At 41.9% G+C, this 6,751-nt stretch overlaps 1 protein-coding gene across 1 annotated transcript in view; it reads left to right on the plus strand.

The window, feature by feature from the left end:
* Positions 1 to 4,786: 4,786 nt before the first annotated feature.
* PTP4A2 (protein tyrosine phosphatase type IVA, member 2) overlaps positions 4,787 to 6,751 on the plus strand; it is a 25,583-nt gene continuing 23,618 nt past the window's right edge. Inside the window, exon 1 of the mRNA XM_011955445.1 lies at positions 4,787 to 4,890. The gene's annotated coding sequence lies outside the window, so the exon portion shown is untranslated. The remainder of the gene's footprint in view (positions 4,891 to 6,751) is intronic.

Here is a 6,751-nt window from a genome sequence, read left to right on the forward strand (position 1 = left end):
GGAGACACGTCCCCGGAAGGAGGGCCGGGCCCCCGCGCCGGCGCCGGGGGCCTCGGGGAAGGGGAGGGCGGGAGGCACCGCAGCCATTAGTACAGGCCGGAGACACGTCCCCGGAAGGAGGGCCGGGCCGGGGCGGGGGAGCGAGGGTGGGTGAGCGAGGCGCGGGCTCGTGTGTGTGGAAGGGGGAGAGCTGTGCGAGCGTGGGGGAGAGTGTGAGTTGGTGAAGGGAGGGCGTGTGAGTGGGGGACAGGGCTGAGTGTCCGTGCGAGGAGGTGGGGGGAGTGGGAGCGGGTCGGGGGGCAGTGTCGATGTTGGGGGAATGTGGGTGAAGGCGAGGGAGGGTATGGGTGTGCGGGGAGTGTGTGGGCATGAGGGGTGGGGGTACATGAGTGAGAAGTGGGGGAGGAGAGAGTTGAGAGTGTGGTAGAGAGCGGGTGAGTGTAGGGGGAGAACATGATGTGTGTCGGTGCGAAGGTGCGTGTCAGAGGCGGGAGTGTGGCAGGGTGTGCCGGCGTGTGTCCAGTGTGTGAGCAGGCATCCTGGAGGCCCTTCCCCTTCGTCTTTGTGTGTGGCTATAGTGAACTGTGGTGTGTTGGGTTAGGGAGTTCTTTCCGGGAGCATCTTGTCCCTGGGTCCTCAGGTTCAAGTATGAGGAAAGGGGGTATAAGTTTCTCCTAGTGGCACTATGATCTTCTGGCTCTGGCATTTTAATTTTTTTTCCCCCAGAAAAGATGTGGTGTGTTTTTTTGTTGTTGTTCTATACGTTTTTTTCTCCCACGTTTCATGACTTCAAAGTAAATTTTCAAATTTGTCAAGGATGCCATCCTATCCCAGTCTGGGGTCCCTGAGAGCTAACGAAAAGAAGTTTGTTTGTTGCCCAAGATCCTACACTCTGGCCTGTAGAGTGTTCAGGAGCATAAACTTTTGTAAAGTATTGCTAGTTTTTCAGGTAAAGAGTATTTTATTGTTAGGTAAATTAAACTGTAGGCTAGTTTATTATTTCCTGGAATTTGTCAAGAAATTAGCAGTGACCCGCAGTTCTAGTGTCACTGTAGGCATTCAGCAAATGTTTGTCTGGAGTCACCAAACTACAACCACTGCTGAGTTGGAATATGGTACTTGCTGTCATGCTCTGTAACAGAGTAGTTTCAGAGGGAAGTGAGTGAAGTTATGCCTTGCCGAATGTGCAAAAGGAAATTAAGGATGCAGAATGACACATTATCAGGGCTTCAGAATCACTTGCCAGCACACCATTGTATTGGTGAAGATGGTGAGAAGTTGTTTGCTGGTATTCTGATCTTGGCGTTTTTAAGTTTCATAATGAGTGGACTAATTATTGTCATGGACTTTTCCCATTCTTGAGTTGTAAAAGTAGGGATTCTTGATGAAGAGTAGTACCTCGATAGGGATTTTATACTTTGATATAATATTAAAAATGATGTTATCTTAAAAACAGTTGTCTCTTAGAAGTTGATAGTCTTTCAGTATAAGCAAAAAGTGGTATGGTCCTTTTGTTTTTGGTTTTGTTATTTGAGATGGAGTCTCACTCTGTTGCCCAGGCTTCCCAGGTTCAAGTAATCTCCCGCCTCAGCCTCCCAAGTAGCTGAGAATACAAGTGTGCGCCACCACACCCAGCTAATTTTCATATTTTTAGTAGAGACGGGGTTTCACCTTGTTGGCCAGGCTGGTCTCGAACTCCTGACCGCCACTGATTCACCTGCCTTGGCCTCCCAAAGTGCTGGGATTAACAGGCGCGAGGGTGGTCCTTGATCGTGAACATAATAGAATTACAGGCAAAATCATTGATGTGTAATTAAAGTTAGAAATTATATTTTTCGGCTGAGCGAGGTGGCTCACGCCTGTAATCCTAGCACTTTGGGAGACTGAGGCAGGAGGATCGATTGAGCCCAGGAGTTCAAGACCAGCCTGGGCTACATGGTGACTTCATTTCTACAGAAAATACAAAAGTTAGGCATGGTAGTATGTGCCGGTAGTTCCAGCTATCCTGGAGGCTGAGGTGAGAGGAACTTGTGAGTTCAGGAAGTCAAGGCTGCGGTGAGCCAGTGAGACCCTCTCTCAAAAAAATAAGAAAGAAATAGTAAATAGTATTGTGACTATTCAGTGAGGGAAGGAATTAATTAGTGTTAATTGCCTACTTTGCTACAGGTGCTTTTTATATTCATTTAATTCTCACAACTACAAGAAAGGTGGTATCTTCATTTGCATCCATTTGGCTTATTTTGAACCACTTCTGTTTGCCCGGCACTAGGGATACAGCGATGAGCTCCCATGGATTTACAGTGCTGAGAAGAAGAGATACAGAAACTCAAAAGGTTAAGTAACTTGTCCCAGGTCACACAGATAATAAGAATTAGTGCTGGATTAAAAATCCAGGTCTTTGACTCCAAAGCCGTTGATTTTTCCAATACATCATACTGCTTTCTCAATAGCTCGTCTTACATTGAGGTTTCTCATCCACATGATGACCTAGCAGCTTGTACTTAGGAGAGCTGTTGAAACTAATGGAGAAAGCTGGAGGCAAGGGGATCATTTAGGAGATGCTGACTGGAGGCTCTTTGGGGCTAAGCTAGGATTTTATGTGGGAGGAGATGCTGCCTTGAAACTCTCTTGGGGCCCCGGGTGTGTGCTTTGAGACAGTTTTTATGAGGCACCTGGGATATGTTTGTGTGAGAGAAGTCTGATTAAAGAAGTGCAACAGCCTTTTATGTTTTATTTTTTGGAAAAAAGAGAATATATTTATTGGGGCCAAAAGTGAACTAGAACTTAACCACTGTATGAAAGTTTCTCTGTTGAGCCGTGTGGGACACTTAAATCAGAGTAAGTGAGAATACACATGTGAAAGCATTTTGTTAATTATAAATTGAACTACAGATTCAAAGTATTATTGCCACTAAGATCTTTCTACTAAGGCAACAGATTTTGTAGCTGGAAAAGGCTGGCATTTTTGAACACCTTTATAGATGAAAAATAGTTTCGAACTGCTGAACGGGGTATTTTCTGACTCAGAACAGCAAAAGTCAGGCCACTCCCTCTGAGTCAGTCAAGTAATATTTAATTTGAACAAACCAAATTTATACGCAGAAACCATTTACAACATCATTGAACTTTGTAGCATTGGGAAGAGTAAATGTTTGAATACTTTTGTATGTAGCTTTGAAAAAACATAGTATGAGAGCCCCATATATAGTTGACTTGAAAAAAATTTCAAACAAGGTAAATTGGATTTATTTTTCTTAAGAATTAACTTTTTATTCATTTTGTCCGATAAAGGTAGTATTTCCTTATGCAGTAATTAAGGAACACTTTACAATTTTCAGACACAAAGTTGAAATTTAGTGCGGATTTATTTTACAGGATTTGAATATACTTTTTCCTTTTTGTTGTAATGTGGGGATTGGTAACCAGTGAATCCTAGAAAACTAATGTATTTACAAACAAGATGCAGAGGGAGCAGGTGCATAGGTTTTTAGCTGTTGCTCTTGGTCTTTGAAGAATGAAGCTTAAGTTTTTGTGAAACTAAGTTTGGTTGATTTATTTGGGTGCTAGTCCATCAGCTATATTTGTTGAATAGAAGATGGGATCTAGTTTTAACATGGTGGACTTAGTTATGTTTATTGAACAGCGTGATGGTAGAGATCTTGGGGTACTGGTAAAGTTCAGTATTACACTTTTAGGGTTTAGGTTTCCACGTTCCTTTCTTATGCCAAATCATGTATTGTCTCATTTAAAATTCAATAATCCTGTAAGTAGTATTCTTTTAGCTTTACAGATAAGGACATTTATTTATAGATAGATTGTTGTTGTTTTTTTTTTCCAGACAGAGTCTTACTCTGTTGCCCAGGCTGGAGTGCAGTAGTGCGACCTCAGCTTACTGCAACCTTCACCTCCTAGGTTCAAGCGATTGTCCTGCTTCAGCTAGGATTATAGGTGGGCGCCACCATGTCCCGCTAATTTTTGTATTTTTAGTAGAGACAGGGTTTTGCTATGTTACCCAGGCTGGTCTTGAATCCCTGAGCTCAGGCGCGAGCTGCTCGCCTTGGCCTCCCAAAGTACCGGGATTTGATTATTAAGTCCCAGGTTTTAGAATCTAGGTTAAAGATTATCAATAGATAGCAGCGAATAATTTTTTTTTTTCCTTTTAGGGGCTTAAAGTTCTTAAACCTCTGTTGAACAGTGGATGCCACCAGTTATAATTACTTTGGGAGATGGTGATTTGAGTCTCTTAATCTGTGAATATTAGAAAAGTCTTGGCTAGGCACAGTGGCTCATTTTGGGAGGCAGACACGGAAGGATCACTTGAGGCCAGGAATTCGAGATCAGCCTGGGCAACATAGAGACACCATCTCTACAAAAAATACAAAAACTAGCCAGGCATAGTGGCATGAGCCTGTAGTTCCAGCTACTCGGGAGGCTGAAGTTGAAAGGATCACTGGAGCCTGGGAGGTCAAGGCTGAAGTGAGCCGAGATTGCGCCACTATAGTCTAGCCTGGGAGACAGAGGGAGACCCGGTCTCAAAAAAAAGGAAAAATCTTTTCGCCATTTTCATCTTTTGAACTATTACTATGTATAGAGGTGGCAGTTAGCTTTATCTCATTATCCTTTGTTTTATTGGCTGAATTCTATTCTATGGGCTCATTCTATGGGCTCCCTTGACTCCCTGGCCACTGTCTTAGCACTTGAAGCCTTTTAGGTTGTTTAGTGTAGAGCTGAGGTACATATTGTGTGAAAATCTTTTTGCTCTTTGGAGTGGTAGAGGTCTAGGCTCAACCAGAAACTGTCACTACCCTAGCACCTCCATGAAAGAAGCTGCACAGCAATGCTGTCTGTCTGCTTTCCACAGTTCCCCATTGTGGAGTTACCAGGACTCAGGTGAGAGAATGACTCCTTTCCTGCACTGTTTGTTCAGTCAGTGTAGATTTACAGGACTCCGAAATCTTTCCCGGAAAAATGACTGTGAGGAGTTGACAGATTATACGGATCATATATATATATATATATATTTTACTTTTTTTGAGACATAGTCTTGCTCAGTCGCCCAGGCTGGAGTGCGGTGGCGCGATCTCGGCTCACTGCAAGCTCCGCCTCCCGGGTTCACGCCATTCTCCTGCCTCAACCTCCTGAGTACCTGGGACTACAGGCGCCTGCCACTACACCCGGCTAGTTTTTTTGTACTTTTAGTAGAGACGGGGTTTCACCGTGTTATCCAGGAAGGTCTCGATCTCCTGACCTCGTGATCCGCCCGTCTCGGCCTCCCAAAGTGCTGGAATTAAGGCGTGAGCCACTATACGGATATTTTTATGTGACTTGAATATAGATGGGTTTTGTTTGCTTATACTGATTTTCTTGCCCACAGGTTACATTAACACAGCATCCACTTCATTTTAAGTGGCCTAGACACTAAATTTCATCATTTGAATATAAATTGACATTACACAATGTTGGCTTTTTAAATTGTTGAGAATTTTAAGATTAAGCTTTTTTGTGACCCTTTTTTTGCTAGTTGAGCCTGGTTTGAAAAAATATTTTGAACATTAGAACAGTCTTTACCTTTAGAGAAGTGGTGTATTTAATTTCTCTCATAGTATTTTTTATTTGAAATTTTATTCTTCTCAAAACTTTAATTCTTTTGGAATAAAATGTACACATGATATATTTGTTTTAGCAGATCAGATAAATTACTTTATATTTTTATTTCTGCGGTGGTCAGATATGTTGGCTGTTAACTAAATGTATTGTTTGACAGGAATTCAAATTCACAATCAGGTCTGTTTTCTTCCAGTTGTCCTTTAGTTTTTGTTTAAATTTGACCATCTTTTTATTTTCCCCACTGTTTTACAGGAAACATTCACTAGGTTGTATCACCACAGTATTTGTAAATTGGATTTATGTACACATGTTTGTATTTGTTTTTAGTAGCAGAACAATTAGTTGTGTATTGTATTTTCCATTATTGGTGAAAAGCCTTTCATTAGGAAACGGAGAGACTGGTTAATGCAGAAGGATATGAGTCACCAGCAGGATTTGTCAGCAACTAGAGAAGGATATGATGGAGAAACAATAGATTCTAGTGACATTATTTTCATTCCACATGTGTGGTTACAAACAAGTTTCCTTTTGGTGATTAGTTTAAGTTATGCAAATTTGGTCTTTCTGGGTGAAAAGTACTTTAAATATAAGTCACAGACTGAATTCTCAATTGTTTTTTTAGATGGGGTCTTCATTTGGAGGTCATCAACGGGTAGAATTTAGTTAAACTCATTATCTGTTGACTACGATTTAGTAAGTTGAAAGAATATTTTTGCTAAGCTTTTTGGTGATTATGGAGCTCCTTGCTCAGTAGATCAGAGGAGGCCCATAAATATGGCAATATTTGCTCTCTTTCTCAGTGAGCAAAGAGTTGCTTTTTTGCCACTGTTCTGCTTTTAAATTCCTAAGAGCTTTTATTGCATTTGAATTGGTCTGAAATTCTCAGCCTGGTCAAGACTTCTCCAGAGTTATCTAACCAAAGACTAAGCCCTTTCTCACGTCACACTACCATGGTTCTTCACTGTTTCTACCAGTTTTCTATTATAAAAGTTTTACCTTTCTTCAGAAGCCTTAATCCTATTCCATTCTTCTCACGCTTACTTTGTATCTTTTTTTTTTTTTTTTTTTTTTTGAGGCGGAGTCTCGCTCTGTCGCCCGGACTGGAGTGCAGTGGCCGGATCACAGCTCACTGCAAGCTCCGCCT

The sequence above is a fragment of the Colobus angolensis genome, unplaced genomic scaffold (genome assembly GCF_000951035.1).
Source record: "Colobus angolensis palliatus isolate OR3802 unplaced genomic scaffold, Cang.pa_1.0 Scaffold4, whole genome shotgun sequence".
Lineage (NCBI taxonomy): Eukaryota > Metazoa > Chordata > Mammalia > Primates > Cercopithecidae > Colobus > Colobus angolensis.